The 16,755-nt window shown below is 52.5% G+C and overlaps 1 protein-coding gene across 2 annotated transcripts in view; it reads right to left on the minus strand.

Moving 5' to 3' along the window:
- Positions 1-16,755, minus strand: part of PCGF3 (polycomb group ring finger 3) — a 66,940-nt gene that overhangs the window by 45,538 nt on the left and 4,647 nt on the right. Inside the window, exons 2-3 of one of the 2 annotated variants that reach the window (XM_014832180.3) lie at positions 499-539; positions 24-173 (exon numbers count right to left, since the gene is read on the minus strand). The gene's annotated coding sequence lies outside the window, so the exon portion shown is untranslated. The remainder of the gene's footprint in view (positions 1-23; positions 174-498; positions 540-16,755) is intronic. The other variant, XM_014832182.3, reaches the window with a different exon arrangement.

Genomic DNA, 16,755 nt, shown 5'->3' on the forward strand with positions numbered 1-16,755 from the left:
ACCGAGACGCCCCGGTCACTCACCTCCTCTTGGTGTCTTCTGCTCCCCCTTCAGCCTTTGCATCAGCGCTTCAAGCTACTGTGTGGAGGCTCTTCTCTGGGTTGGTGGCTTCACTCCGCACGCTGGCCTTGCACTTTTGCGCCTCCCTTCTGCCCCTGCTCTCTGTCCATCTTCTAGCACAGAAACGGCACCAGTTATTCCACTTCACGTCATTTATGCGTGATGCACACAGTCCTGTAATTAGGTCTTACTAGAATTTTTAGATGAGTCCCATGTAGTGAACAGCAGAGTCAATTAGAAATAATCAAGAGAAAACCTAAATATATATAAATAATTGTGCCCTAATCTGCTCCAGAGCCGTCAGAGACTGCATTTCAAAGGAGTTATAAGGAATTGACTTCTTCTATAGCTACAATATATTCACAAAGCATAATTCAAAGTAAATTTAACCAATTCACATGCACTGAAAAAAGAAAAAAACCTTTACACTGCATTTACCTGTACATGGCGGCGTGGAAACCTCAGCTACATTTTGAAACCTGTGGAGACACAAGACAGGGGAGGTGTCACCCACACGTGCCATCCACATGGCGCCACAGAGGAAACAAGAACACGGAGCTCTGGTGGGAGATAGATGACCACACAAGCACAGTATTTATGTTGGGGACTAGGGAGGTGGCCTGTGTGAGGCTCATGTGGGGCCTCAGGGCCTTACTAGGCAGGAGCCAGGTGCGCACAGGTGAAGGGCAAGGGGCTAGCACAGGTGAGGGGTGAGCAGAGATGAGGAGCATGTGTGAGCACAGGTAAGGGGTGAGCGCACTGAGGAGTGTGCGCAGGTAAGGGGTGAGGGCAAGTGAGGGTGGGGTGAGCACAGGCGAGGGGTGAGGGCAAGTGAGGGGTGCGGTGAGCACAAATGAAGGGTGAATGCAGGTGAAGGGCAAGGGGCTAGCACAGGTGAGGGGTGAGCAGAGATGAGGAGTACGTGTGAGCACAGGTAAGGGGTGAGCGTGCTGAGGGGTGAGCGCAGGTGAGGGGTGAGGTGGGAGCATAGGTGAGGGGCTAGGTGGGAGTGCAGGTGAGGGGTGGTGGTGAGCGTGGGTGAGGGGTGAGGGGAGAAGGAGAGCAGAAGGCTAGCCATGGGGCAGCAGACAGGACAGGAATCGGGGAGGCACAGAGGCCTCTGCGAGACTCAGGCTTCTGCTCTGGGAGAGGAGTCACTCAGAGCTCCAAGGTGGCCAGCAGTGGGTCTGTTTCCCAGCCTACGGGTCTCAGGGTGGTAGGGCTAGTGACCCCCGTGCCACGTGCAAGACTCAGCCTGAGTCTGCTCAGGACCTTGATTGGCCTCCCTGCTTGCCTGTCCCTGCTTGAAGCCCTCCTCTCCCGCCCTTCAGGTGGGAACGGGCAGGCCGAGCTTGCTAGCCTGCTCCCTCCTGGAGGGGGATGCGAAGCTGCAGCCAAACTGGGGAGAGTGCCAGGGCCCCAAGCGCCACGTGAACACCTTGGGGCAGCAACAGTGGTTAAACACCTCCGGGAACAACGGGCCTGTAAGTACTTCCTGAGGCGCACATCATATCCAATTATGTCATGTCTGCTCATCAAGCTTTTCCAAAACTGCAGTTTTTATTAACTACTCTTTGAAGCTCAATTAACTTTTACAGAAAAAGGAAAAAGGGAAGGGAGGGAGGGAGTGAGTTATTTAGGAAGAATAACAAGTGTGTCTGAGGCACTTACAAGAGAACAAAGAGGAAGAGAATGAAGCAGGGCTCTAGTCCAGAACCTTCCGTGATGAAGCAGACAGTCCACAGGTGGCCGCTGAGCCCTTGGCGCAATCTGGCAAGTGTGACTCGGGAATCCTTCAGGGTCTTTAATTTCACTTAGTGTAGACTGTGGCTAGTTACACGGCTACAGACTCCTAACGTGAGTTCTTAGACGTCAGTAAACAACGAGACCCAAACCCTGAGAGCAGCGTTCTAACGACAAATGGAGAGCAACCACCATAAACGCGGCACACGGGCCAGCCGTCTAGCGTGTGAGGAGGGGACAAGGGCAGGGCCGGCGGGGAAAACAGGTTGTCAGTGAATATTTCATTGAGAAGATGACGTGAGCAGTGATAGACATTATGAACAACTTTATGGCATTAAAGTTGAATATTTATATAAAATTGATAAATTCCCAGAAAAATAACTCACCAGAAATGAGGCAAGTACAAAGAGAAAACCCAGAAAGTTCTCTAACACTAAGAACCGACTCAGTCATCCAAGCAAACCACAGGCCCGGAATCTCGAGATGGTCCTACCAAAGCTCAAGGGCCACCCCACCTCACACGAGCCCACTCCGGGTCCCTGGTTCCAGGAAGCACACAGAACACACACACCAGGCCAGAGCTGGGGGGACATCACAGACCACGCTCACCAGTGGACACGAGTGCAACAACGTGAACACAGGAGTCACCACACCCAGCAGGTCATGAAAAGAAGAAGGGTTGGGGCCGGCCCCATAGCCGAGTAGTCAAGTTGGCACTCTGCTGCGGCAGCCCAGGGTTTCACCAGTTCGAGTCCTGGGCGTGGACATGGCACCACTCATCAGGTCACGCTAAGGCGGCATTCCACATGCCACAACTAGAAGGACCCACAACTAAAAATACACAACTAGGTACCAGGGGGCTTTGGGAGAAAAGGGAAAAACAAAATCTTTAACAAAAAAAAAAAGGAGAAGGGTGGTGGACAAACCAGGTTTATTCCTGGAATATAAGAGGGCTTAACGTAAGGAATAAATGTGACATATGACAAAAGGTAAAAGGAGAAGAATGATCAGATCTTCCTGAAGATGCACAGAAATCATTGGACAAAATTCATTATCCATTCACGATTGGAAAGAAAACCCTTAGCCAACTAAGAATAGAAGGAAATGTCTTTAACCTACTGAAAGTTCTCTACTTAAAAGAGACACTGATGCAAACACCCCCTCAGAGGTCGACGCCTGAATGCTTACTCCTAACACCCACAGTGGAAGCAGCACCCACCAACAGGTGCCAGGAGACGGAGGGGGCCCGTCCACGCAGTGGGTGCTTCTCAGCGACTGAAGCAGACAGACGGAGTTCTGTGCTGCGAGGACAGAAGCAGACAGAGACTGTGCAGAGAGTGTCTCCTGACACAGTTCTAGAAGGGGCAGCTCAGGGTGCCCACAGGCTGGGCCAGCGGCAGGGACTGGCCATGAGGTGCCCGAGGGAAGTCTGAGGGGACAGGAGGGCTCTGGGTCAGGACTGGGGCATGGTCACATGACTAGACAGACTCGCCAAGACACCAACTGTACCATAAAACTGGCAAACTTCAGCGTGTGTGGACTGCACTTCCACAGAAAGTGTCCTTTAAAAGCAAAACCCTACAATGAACATCACTGCTAGCGGTGAAACTGTGGGGAAAAAAAAAAAAACCAAACTCCTACCTTGTACCAGGCATCTCCCCTATCTTCACCCCAAATAATCAGTTCCAGGTGGATGGAGACCAAAAGTGAAAGGCACAACTTTAGCCCTTGAGAAGATGCCAGGGAGACAGTGTCATGACCTCAGTGAGGAAAAGATAAGACACAGCAAGAAGCATCAGCCACACATGGGGGGACCCACAAGATCCACTTCCTTAAGGACCACTCAGCGTGCTGGATTATCGCGAGACAAGAGGTGGACAGCCAGGGTGGGAGACAACACCCAGCCCGAGACTCTGGTCCAGACGGGGCACGGCCAGCCCACTCTGTGAGCTGTTTGAGTGGGCCAGGCAGCTGCTCACCTGTGTCGACTGTGACTGCTTTGGAAGTGAGGCGTTTTGACACCATGTGGCCCACAAAGCTAAGTTATTTGCTGTCTGGTCCTTTACAGAAAAAGTCTGCCAACCCCTGCTCCAGATGATAAAAATAACAGGTACTTCACCAAAGAGAAAACTCAAATAAGCATATTTTAAAACGTTCAACTTCTTTAGTAACCTGGGAAATGCAAATGAAGGCCCCTTGTACTGGCAAAAATTAAGCCCAGCCACACAGAGTAGGGGTGCGAGGGGAGTCCAACCTCCTCAGCAAGCAGTTTGGCATCACCTGGCGACTGCTGGATGTACCGTCCACTGTGCAATTCCATGCCCAGGTGCACGCCCTACAGAAATTCTTGCACACACAGGTGAGTGTTTCTAGCATGCTGCTTCAAACAGCCCCAAACAGGACACACCCCACGTATCCACTGACAGGAGTGAGTGACACGTTCACATGGAGAAACGCTTGTGAGGAGCAGGCAAATGCAGCTCCACCCTGACCTCGTGCTGAGGGAAGAGCGCCCGGTCACTGATGACCCCGGCAGTCGCAGCACCCCCAACCCTTGTCCTCCTGTCTGGGCACAGACGCGGGTGGACAGGCATGCTGGCCAGTCAGAGTGGAGGTTCCACCTTCGACGCAGCCTCGGGGAGGGGACTCTCTTCCCGACCTGACATTTACGCTCCCAAGGTGCACTGACACCTTCTCACCAAGTCTTAATTTATCATAATTTCCTAATTTGCAGAAATTTAAGTGAAATTTTAAAATTGGAAAATAAATGTACCATAAATGGAACTTGGTCCTGCACCGATGACAACGAAGGCCTTGCTCAGTCCTACATCTGATGCAGCCTCAAAGCTGAAAGCAACTGAAGCTGAATTTGATAAGATGCTGTCCTTACTAAAATAAACTGCAAAGATATACTCTTACGCGGCCTACAATAGTGGAAGCTTTCTGGTGGTCACCTGGTAGCCACAATGAAAATTACCGCCTGTGTCAGATCCGTGTCTGTCCTGACACAGCCAATCAAGTTTCAAAGCTAACCAAAGTGACTCAGCACCACAGAACGGCTGCCAAACTGTCCAGGGTGATTTTTCACTGTACGTAACTATGTACATGTATAAACAAAAATTTCGGTTTTATCAACACTGAAAGAATAATTTCTAATAAAGAATATAAAACTAAAAAATAATGGAACATTTTAGACAGTTCCAGACCTTGCACAGCTTAGCAGTCCATTCCCCAAGTCAGACCAGAGGCACGGGGGCTCCACTCTCTGGCCCCATCACCCTAGACACCAGCCATCCCTCCATGCAGCCCAGCATGGCGGCCAGTGTGGCCGAAGGACTGAATCCCCCTCCTGCCTGGCCAACAACTGAGATTCGTCCTGCAAGAGGCCAGCAAGGTTGGCCCTCAGCTGGTGCGTGGGAACCTGGCTGGGGATAGTTCCCTGCATCAAATGCTGAGAGCGGCCCGCTGGGCCCAAACATGTGCCAACAACGTACAGCATGGTTATGTGGGAGGCTGCTTTCCTTCTGGAATCTGGAGCGCGACAAGCAGGGGAGCCACCGTGACCAGCCCCTGACAAACCCTGGGTGCTGGGAGCGTCCCGTCCCTGCTGACGAGCTGAGGTTGGGAATCAAAAGAATTGCGGAAGCTGTGCCCAGTTCCTAGACCTCGTTGCACGTCTTGTCCTCTACTGAGTCTGCTGGGTCCTTTTGCTGAAATACACTGTAGTGGTGAGCATGAGAGTGCTTCCAGCCGTCTCCACCACACATGCTCCACACCTGGGATGTTAGGCTCTAAACCGCACCCTGACCAAATCCCTCTCCTCACCCCTTGCCCCGTGCTCTCCTGGCATTGCTCTCAGATCCTGGAGCCTGCCACACACCCACTTCCCGCTGGCCCCTGGGGTCTCCGCTCTGTGGATCTTCTGTGCAGCCTGCCCAACCCTTCACCTCGTGAAGAGTGACCGGGGCACTGCCGGTGCCCATGTTTCCCAGGGGCCCTGCACTCACACAGCACCCACTTTCCAGGGGGCCCTGTGCCCTCTTCCCTGGGAGCTTACACACCCCGATTCTCTGTGTGCCTGGGCTGATGAGCCCCGCTCTGGACCCCACTCCTCACAGGGCTCTGGCCTTTCCAGCAAGCTGTTCTTGCTTGAGAGCCTCCTTCCTCTCACTGAAGATGAACCACCACTAGCTGGCCAGACAGGACCCCCATGACCCTTCCATGCTCCTCCGCCCATCCTCCATCCCCCACTCTACAAGACAGCTCCCGACAAGACCCCAGCGACGAGGACGTTGCCAACATCACCAATCTCCAAGGTCCCCCGCGGTCCCTCAGATCTGGCCCTGCATCTCCCCCCTGTGGCCCCCGCAGGGATGAGATGCAGCCCTCCATAGAGACCGGCCCCAGCAACTGCTCTGCATGCACGCCAGAGTCTTCCGGAAGGGCATGGGTGAGTGTCACTCCACCACACCTTGCAGGCACAGCTGAGACCCCAGGGGCCCTCGCACCTGTGTGAAGAGGCCCTGCTTTCCTGCCCACTCACCTCCACAACAGCCACAAACAGACCAGCCACAAACAGCCTCCTTGGCCACCAACAGTTCTCCTGGGCCAAAGTTCTACACAGGCCACTCCACCATGCACTCACCGCCTGGAGTGCTCCCCACTCTGGCTCCCGCAAGCTCTGTTCAGTGGGTACTTCCCTACCCCTCCACCCCGTGTTACACCTACATCATCCATTACTGTCCTTTACACAAGTACAGTGGGTTTGTTTTGCAGTGTGAGAGTAATACACACATTTATTAAACACAATTTGGAAAGTAAAGAATGATATTAAGGAAAAACTTCTACAATCCTGATCACCCAAAGCTAACTGCTGTTCTTAGCGTGATGGTGTGCTCCCTCTGTGGGAAGACCCTTAAATGCTTCCAACACACACACACACCCCCTCGTTTTTACTAAGACACCGTCCTCGGATCACACATGCTGCTCTGCAACACGGTTCTCGTAACTAATGAACCACCCTGGCATCTTCCCACATCGACACACACGGCAACTGGGCTCCATGTTCCGGGTCTCAGATTCCAGCCACAGCTGTCTGTGTCACCACGGCGTGGCGTGCGTCCTTCCCCAGAGACAAGCGCACAGAGCTGGCTCTGTGACCTGCGGGCCCTCCTAGAAGTGCCCTCCTGAGGCTGGGCCCCACTCTCCTGCTCGGCTCCCTGCAGCCTGAACCCTCCTCAGTCCGCCTGCCTCAGGTGCGGGCGCCGCTGCCCAGGAACCCCCCCCCAGGAGAAAGAACTTGTACCTGCCCCACCAGGCAAGCCCCTGGGAGTCCTGCTTTCTTTTGTCAACCATATCTTACAAGCATCTTAGTTTCCTACTTATTTCAGAATTAGTTTTGCTAAGTTGTGTTTTTCTAGAAAATGGTCATCAAATTTACTGGCACAAAATTGTTCATAACATCCTGTAGCCTTTATTAAACTGCTTTACTGAGGACATTTGACAAATAATAAACTGCACATATTTTAAAGGGACAACTTGGTAAGCTCTGACATTCACCCTGGGACGACTACCACCATCGAGAAAGGACCTCTGCCCCCCCTCATCTGGCCCGGCTGACTGCACTGAATTCGTGTTTTCTGGATGTTGTGTATATGGGATCACACAGTATGTGCTCCTGGCACTCATGTAACTGTTTTGAGATTTGCCCATGTTGTTAGATGTACGACTAGCTCATTCTTTTTATTCTGAGCAGTGTCCACTGTAACTTTGCTGGCCACTCACCAGTAGATGGACATCTGGGTTGTTTCCTTTGGGGCTGTTAGCAATACGGCTGCTGTGACATCTGTGGCCATGTCTTTGCGTGGGCAGATGCTCTGGAGTAAACGCCCACAATGGTTATATGACAACTTTTTAAGAAAATGCCCACCTGCTTCCCACCCCTGGCCAAGTCCAAGCTCCAGCTGCCCCACAGGGGCACTCCTCCCTCCCTTCTTCCTCCTCCAAGCCACGTCCTCCGTCGGCCTTCCGTGTGCATGGCTAGTCCCTGGACAATGCCATGTCTCCTGTCTGGACAGCGGATCCATCCAGGACAGGCCTCCCCATGCCCACTCTCGCCACTGATTCTCCACGGTCAAGTCTGAGCAACACACAGAGAAGCAAATCAGACCTGTCCCTCCTAAGTGAGATCTCTGAAGCGGCCCTGACGCCCAGGGAGCCATGCCCCTCTCCATGCTCCAGCCCTGTCCACACTGGTGTCCATCTGGTCTGGGCTCATCCCCATCAGCACCTCTCCACGTCAGGGCTCGTCCACATCAGTGCTTGCCCACATCGTCTCCACTGCCCTTGGCACTGCCCACCTCTCAGCTCTGTGTGTGCCGTTCCCCACCAGCCTGGCTCTCTATCCTCAGGGTGGGGGTCCGGCTCCTGGGCAGCCATCAAAAAGACCCTGAGCCTCCTGGACAGGCCACCCCAACCCATGGCCTGAAGCCGGCTGCGGTCCTGTCCTCCGTGCCGTCATTATCTTCAGTGTGTTGTGCCCAGCCTACCCCCAGCAGGGTGGAGGCTGAGTCCTCATCACTGGAGACCCTGTCCAGCAGAGCACCCACCTCAGGCCCAGTGCTCAGCAAGTAAACCCTGTTGAATCCACCACAGACACTTCTGCCTTCATGCAATACACTGAAACACCTGTTCTCATTTATTTTCACACAGAAGTCACCAAACTGCTGAACTCTGCCCCTTGCCCAGTGCACTCTTGTCACAAACCAGTCTGCTGCGATCTTGGACATGTATGTTCCCGAGCACTCCTCCTTGAATCAGGCCGGGGGAAGCCGCCTCCACATCCCGTGTGCCCACCTCTCTGCCCATCTGATTGGCTTCTCCTTCTCTCCCGCTGACTGACTGGAGGAGCTGGGTCACTTCTGAGTCCCTGGCACCCACTGCAAGAAGAGCCCTGCTTTTCTGTCTGGTCCACTGTGGTCTTTCCTCTACGGCCCAGCTGACCACACAGCCCTGCCCCCAGCCCCCGGCTCCTCCCTGTGGCACCCAGCACCTGCCAACTCACTCTCAGACCTGCTGACCACTGTCTGGGCCCGCTCACCAGGGAAGGCCAGCACCTACAGTGGCGCCCGGCACATGGTGGGGTTCGGAGAGCTGCTGAGCAAATGCACTCTGCCAGTATCGCCACATCTGTGAGCGAGCCTGGAGGAAAGACAGACCCGCCAGGGCTCTGCTCACGGCCAAATGCCAAGGACTGGTCGCAACCTTGTCAAGATAAACAGAACCATATCACAAACGCTCCTGCTGGGATACTGAAATCAGGTCAAGACTATAAGAGAAAAGGAAACTTTAAGTGTATTTCTATACGGCTGTATATCTCCATGAAAGCTCTAAAAATAAGTAATAATAATGATGAAATAGCATAACATGCTTTGACTTTAGATTCTCAAAAGGGTTCAGGACTCACAAGGCAGTGAGGATCCCTGCACTACCTCCTCCCCTGACTGGGCCCTGATGCCCCCAGCAACCCACTCCTGCCTGCTCTGGCCCATGGGCTGGGCTTCATCTCCCCTACCCACCCCCAGGTCACACTGGTCTTAGCTCCATGGAGGGCCATGGGGTGCTCCCTGCTCACTGCCCAGCTATGTAGAGCGCAGTGCTCAGAGGCCCTCCTGCCTCGTCCTCACCTCCCCACCTCTGCTCAGGGTCTCACCCCAACCCAGGGACACCACAGCCCACTGTCTAGCTCAGTTGCTGACCATGTGGCCCTACACCCAGAGCCATTCCTCCTCCATCATCGGGTGTCCGAGGAGCACACAATGTGATGTTAGTACTTGTTGAATGAGCAAAGAAACACCCACTCACTGATATGGCAAAGACCGATGGCCATCTCCATGGTTGAGCTGATTCCCAATTTTCATTTCCTAAATTATGTATTTGTACAAATATTTGGGTGTAACTTAGAGACCTGAGACACAGTCACCATGGTGGGACCCCAGGCACTTCTCGCGCAGCATCATGGTCCACATCAGTGACATCTACCACAACCAGACCGCTCGCAGGCAAAGTCCACATGGCCCAGAGCATGCCAACACTCACTTCCAGTCTCATCTCAGCAGCTGCCCACCTCCACGTGTACATTCGTATTCCTCCAGCTCAACATGCCCTGAACCCAAAACGAGACGCCAACTACCCACACTCCACCTGGATGGCCAGGCATTTCCACAGCTCCAAGTTTAATCTGAGCTTCCCACCCACACTGGCTCTTTCCTCACCTCAGTGACCAGCAGCCCAAGTGCCTGGTGTCATCCCTGCTTCTCGCTCACCGCTCACCCATGTGTACACAGTCGGGTCGACTATACCCCTCCCACCTACACCCCTCTACTGTGCTGGCCAAGCAGCACCACTCGTTCCCACCACACCGGGCCCTGCTTACCTGCAACGGGGCTCCCGCCACACCGGGCCCCCGCTTACCCGCAACAGGGCTCCCGCCACACCGGGCCCCGCTTACCCGCAATGGGGCTCCCGCCACACCGGGCCCTGCTTACCTGCAATGGGGCTCCTGCTACACTGGGCCCCACTTACCTCTAACACAGCTCCCAGGAATCCCGTGAAAACACGAGCCTGAGCAGATGGCTCCGTGGTGCAACATCCTCCGAAGGCTCGGGGAAAGCCAAAGTATTCCAGTGGCCCAGGAGGCCCCAAGCCATCTCCCTCGCTCCATTACGGGCACGGCGGACAACCTGCTAGTTCTAGAACATCTTAGGTGCACTTCTGCCCGTGGCTCTTCCACTTACTGTACTTTTGGCTGGAACATTCTCTCTTAGAAGGCCACATGGCTCCTCCCTCACCTCCATCAAGCTTTTTCTCAAATGTCGCCTCCTCAGCCTTCAGAGACCACCTTGTTTAAAATTACGTGCACACATATGCACGCATGCACACATGTACACACATACACACACACCAGGACTAAAAGCCATCACCCTGGGACTTATCATTTACTTACGATTTTGTTACCACCCATCTCCCTACACTACAGTGTCAGCCATGTGACTGGCAGTATTAAAAATTCAATGGAAGGGCCATATGATAAAGTTGAGAAAATCTTCCTAAAGAGTAGAAAAACACAGGAAATATGAGAGAAAAGATCTGACAGCCAACTAACAGGTGCTTCAGAAAAAACAGAAAACAGAGAAGGAGCTTTCAAGTATACTTTACTATTTCATTTCTTGCCTGGTACAAGGTGCTCGTTGTATCAATCTCTATGCTCGTTTGTGGGCAATATTTCATTTTTTGGAAAAAAATAATTCGAGTATTTCCCCAGCTGGAAGAATCATCAGACTGGAAGGGCCCCAGTGCCGAGCACAGTGAGTGAAAATGACCCACATTTGACCATGGATCGGAATCTCCAGACACCAAGGGTACAAGAGAGGACCCTAAGGGTTCCGGGGCAGGAGACCCCACAACAGAGTGGGGACCCGGGGCACCAGACCTTTCATCAGAAACACTGGACTCTACAAGTCAAAGGAGCAATTCTTTCAAAGCTCTGAGGAAAAATGACTTGAACGTAGAATTCTATATCCAGCCAAACTATAACCAAGTATGAACAGAAGCCACAGCATCTCCAGGTCTCAGGAAGCGTGCCCACTTCACAAATGCCTGCAGTGCACCTTTGTGTGCCAGCAAGTGTGCTCACATGTTACCAGAGGTCGTCACGTGCCCATGGGGCTCCCGTTCCCACTGGTGATGAAGGACAAACTCATCAGCAAAGACTGACGAATGCATTGAAGAAAGCAGATCAAGAAGAGGACGAGTTGGGGCCGGCCCGGTGGTGCAGCGGTTAAGTGGACACGTTCCACTTCTGTGGCCTGGGGTTCGCTGGTTCGGATCCCAGGTGCCGACACGGCACCGCTCATCCAGCCATGCTGTGGTGGGCGTCCCACATATAAAGTAGAGGAAGATGAGCATGGATGTTAGCTCAGGGCCAGTCTTCCTCAGCAAAAAGAGGAGGATTGGCAGCAGTTAGCTCAGGGCTAATCTTCCTCAAAAAAAAAAAAAAAGAAGAGGACGAGTGGAGGGGCTTCTGACAGTGACCAGGGAAAGCCGGTTCCAACAGCTGTCTGGACTGTGACCTAGAGGGGGAGGTGGCCCAGCAGAGGGAGGGGCAGGAGCAGCAGGCACCCAACAGATGGGGAGAGGGAGCCAGTAAGCCCAGCACGACCACTGTGCAGCCGGCCAGCCCGGAGAACGAGGCAACCAGATGAGACAGGGGGACGAGGACGGAGGGCCCAGGAGAGCACGGGGTTCAGACTTGACCCTTGGGAATTCACAACAGGAGACAGTATGGTCAGGCAATGTATGGAAAAGAGAAGGCAAGATTCAAACTCAGCTGTATAAGAGATTCTATTCACATCATCACATCGGCTGTCAACGCAGGTTCAGCCTTGGAGAAGCATGAAGCACCTGCAGTGAAGGGGGCTGTTGGACCCCAAGTTCTACCAGAAGGGGGCCAGCTAATGAAGCTGCTCGGCCAGAGACACACACCCCCATTCATGAAAAAGGCGGACTCAAGGTGGAACCAACAGCCCAGAGGGCAAAGCTGACAGCCAGTGTGTCACCCCGAGCTTGACACCCCCTCCAAGACGTGGCTGGGGAATCCCCTAATGCAGGTGAACTGCACTGACCCAGGCCTGTTACCTCCCCTGCCCCTTGTGAACCAGAACAGCTACACCTGCTGTCCTTCATCTGTCCTGCAGCCCTGGGGTGCTGGGAGAGCAACCAGTCTCCCCAGGTTCACAGGTGCCCAGGAGCTGCAGTGAGTGGATCACACCCATCAGAGGACCCAGGGACAAAACTCAGGACTCTGAGCTGATGCTACGACGGATGAGGGTCTGGGGAGACCTGGAAGGGAGGAACAAGTGTGTTTGCATTTGCGGGGAATATAAATTTTGGGAGGCCAGAGGGCAGACTATGGTAGGCAGAATTCTGAGATGGCGCCAAGATTCTGGGCTCCACCTCTAGCCTTACTACCCTAGGTACTGGCTGCAAAGGGGTTTTTGAAGATGTAATTAAAGTCCCAAATCGGCTGATTCGGCCCTTAAAATAGGGAGAGTATCCAGTGCCTTGCCCAAATCGCATGGCCATTGAAAGCAGAGTTTTCTCCAGCTGGTGACAAGAGTAGGTCAGTGGGATGTGTCCTGCTGGCCTGGCAGAAAGCAACATGCTACGTCAACTGCCCACAGCCCCGGGGAAAAGCAGGGCCTCCAGGAGCTGAGGGCAATCCCCAGCAAGTGGATCCTACTAACAGCCAGTGAGCTTGGAAGAAGACCTGAGACCCAGTCGAGCTGCAGCCTGGCCCACACGTTGATTTCAGCCTCTGAGGTGCTGAGTAGAGAGCCAGCCACACTGTGCCAGACTTCTGACCCGTGGAACTGTGACTAAGTGGGTGTCCTTTGAAGCCACTAAGTTTGTGGTAATTTGTTATGCAGCAATGGAAAATGAATGAAACAGTATTTAGAGAAATGGAAGTTACTAGCAGAAGAAAGGGGCAGCTTCCCAAGCCTGTAAAACAGAGTGGCCACCAACTCTGGAAACATTTTCATTAGGCAACTACTTCCCAATTCGAGGGATTAAATACGGTTAAAAAACAAGTGGCAGAAGTTGGAGCCCCTTGGTATGTACTACATTGTGCCCCCAAAATTCATGTGTCGAAGCCCTGATGCCCATCTCTAAATATGGGGCCTTCAGATTCATGAGGCTGGAGCCCCACGACAGGATTAGTGCCCTCAAAGCAGACAGCTTCCTCTCAAGGTCCACCACGTGAGCACACAGTGAGACGGTGGCCCTTGAAGGCCAGGAAGTGGCACCTGCTCAGGAAACAAATCGACCGGCACCTTCATCTTGGATTTCAGCCTCCAGGACGGACTGTGTCGTTAAACCACCCCGTCTTGACATTTTGTTACAGCAGCCGAGCTGACTAAGACATGCCTCTTCTGATTTCTGATGTCAGTCTTCTTCACCAGCTGCCTTTAACGCAAGGTCGGGGAAAATGAACTGTCTCTAGCCATTCCCATCTCTACGGTGAGAAACGCAGCAACTCTATGGAAAGGAAATGTTATCTGACAGCAAAAGTCATATTTCCATGAACAATTTAAAACTTTCTACCCACTAAATCTATACAGTCTGCTAAGAGCATCAAAGCTGACTCTGATAGGACTCGCGCCTGTGTGCCTGTGAGAAACGATGAAAGGGCCCAAGGCCCCCCTCCAGGCCAGACACAGAACAGAGGGGCCCGATGGATTGCCCTCTCATGGGAGAGGCTGAAACGCCAGGACAGAGCCATGCGGACCCTGGGCTCCTGTGCTGGGACTCCAGGCCTCTCCTGATGCTCTGCAGGCCCTGGCAGACTCGGCCCAGCACGCAGGCCCTGGGACCGGCACAAGAGGGCGGCAGCAGCACCAACCCGAGGAGTGCCACAATGTGATGGCAAGTCCCGGATGCCGCAGCACAAAGCAATCTCCCAAATGTAAGCCTGACCAGCCCCTCTCACACTCCCTTTAGTCTCCTGAGGATGCAGGGAACAGACAAGGTGGACGACACCATAGTAAAGAATCAGAAAAGTCGAGATGTGGCAGATGGCTGAGAAAAGTCGATGCTGTGGGGGGAAAGTGGGGAGCCTGAAATGAAAAGATACTAAGAAGGCGTGACCCGCAGTGCCATGCTGGGAACTGCTGGGTCTGTTTCAGGAGGGACATGACCTCCAGTGCCACGCCAGGAACCTGTCAGGTCTGGTTCAAGAGGGAATGACCCCCAGTGCCATGCTGGGCACCCACAAGGTCTGGTTCAGGAGGGAATGACCCCCAGTGCCACGCTGGGCACCTACCAGGTCTGGTTCAGGAGGGAGATGACCCCCGGTGCCACATCAGGCACCCACCAGTTGTTTCAGGAGGGAATGGCCCCTAGTGCCACACCAGGAACCTGCTGGGTCTGTTTCAGGAGGGAATAACCCCCAGTGCCACACCGAGCACCCACTGGGTCTGGTTCAGGAGAGATATGACCCCTAGTGCCATTCCAGGATCTGGTTAAGGGAAAACGCCATTCTTGGGACAACTGGGAGATCTGAAAATGGACAGGAAGTGAGCTGGCGTGTGAACCAGTGCCCACTTGTCAGGTGTGATGGGGATACTGCCGGTGCGTGCAGGCCATCCTACCCTCAGACCTGCATGCTCTGAATTACGGAGGAACGGGGCAGGCTATGTGCAGCTACTCTCAAGTGATTCAGTGACAATAAATATGTACTTAGAAAAAGAGATAAAGCAAATATGGCAACGCATAAATAACTGCTGAATTGGGAGAAGGGGATAAGGTGTTCAGTGTATAATTCCTTCAGCTTCTCCCAAATAGAAACTTGGGTAAAAAAGTAAAACGAAATCACTTGAAATAAAAAACGAGGAAGGGGTGGCCCTTCCCCTCCTCGCTGCTAGCTGCGCCTGCCCTGGCCGCGCTTCCTTGGTGGGCAGGCGGGGCGACCTGAGAGGTCCTGGGGGCTTTAAGAATCGATGAGCTGACGCGCTTTCAGAACAGGGCACGAAAAGCGTCATGAAGACTGGCTCTTAGCTCCTCCTTCTTGAGCACCTCGGAAAGCCAGGCCCTGCAGAGAACTGGGAGATGTGGCAGCTGAGGAGACCCCACACCACCCACAAGTTAGCAGGGGCTTCAAGGAGGCCTGTGGACAGCTTTCTACTGTTTGCATATTTCCTGCTAAACATCTGGAATTTGCTGTTAACACAAAGTCTAGCAAATACTGATACATTTGCAAAAAAAATCCATTTAACTTCCACCCTCTAAATTCACCTAAATATTAGAAGTTCTCTTCAAAAGAAGCAAAATCAACCTAACAATCAGCTCTTAAGGACTATATTTTCTTTCTCTTTTTTTTTTTTTTTAAAGATTGCCACCTGGGCTAACAACTGTTGCCAATCTTTTTTTTTTTTTTCCTGCTTTATCTCCCCAAACCCTGCCCCCCAACCCCGTACACAGTTGTATATCTTAGTTGCAGGTCCTTCTAGTTGTGGGATGTCGGACGCCACCTCAACGTGGCCTGACGAGTGGTGCCATGTCCACACCCAGGATCTGAACCCTGGGCTGCCTAAGCGGAGGGCACGAACTTAACCACTCGGCCATGGAGCCAGCCCCCAAGGACTATATTTTCTAGCTAATTTTAGTTCTTATCAATGAACGTTCTACTTAATTCAATGGACAATTCTGAAAATGCACCAGAGCAGTGTTCACACCTTAACCCTCTCATCACATGTTAAGTGTTTATCACTGTTTTTTGTCATTTTGGCTTTCCTATAGTTCACTTCTGTAGGAGAAACACGGCAGATCAGAAAAGACGGTCTTGTTATTTTTGAAGGCCTCACTTTTTAAAATTTAATGATAAACTATCGATTTGTAGAACTGAAGAATAATAGTTCCATATTTTGAAGCACAATGAATTCTGCAGCATTTTTGCAATATCAGCAAATATCGGAAGGGTAACAAGGAACTGTCCCCAAACTTAACATAGTTCAAAAATAGTAAAAGAAAATTACATCTTCAAATTTGTTTCTGACCATTAACCAAATAAAGCTTCAAATGAAGTAACAAATCCTGCCATTTAATAAATTAGAGAGTAACAGTATAGACCAAAATAAACCTTGCTTTATAATCCAAATCAAACAACCCAAATAAATAATTCCAATCACTGGCAAAGGGCCCTGCCTCACACTAGCAGGGTAGAACCTCGGCAGGTCCAGAAACAGCAGGGCGGCAGGAGGGGACCCTCCCTCCAGTGGGGCTCCTAGGATGAGTCCCCCAGGGAGGCTCCCATGTGGGCCCCGGATGGGTGCCCTTCACAGCCCTGTGCTACAGCCTCAGCCCAGAGCGACAGAAAGAGGCACGGAACCAGAGTCC

The sequence above is a fragment of the Equus asinus genome, chromosome 3, assembly GCF_041296235.1.
Source record: "Equus asinus isolate D_3611 breed Donkey chromosome 3, EquAss-T2T_v2, whole genome shotgun sequence".
Taxonomy (NCBI): Eukaryota; Metazoa; Chordata; class Mammalia; order Perissodactyla; family Equidae; genus Equus; species Equus asinus.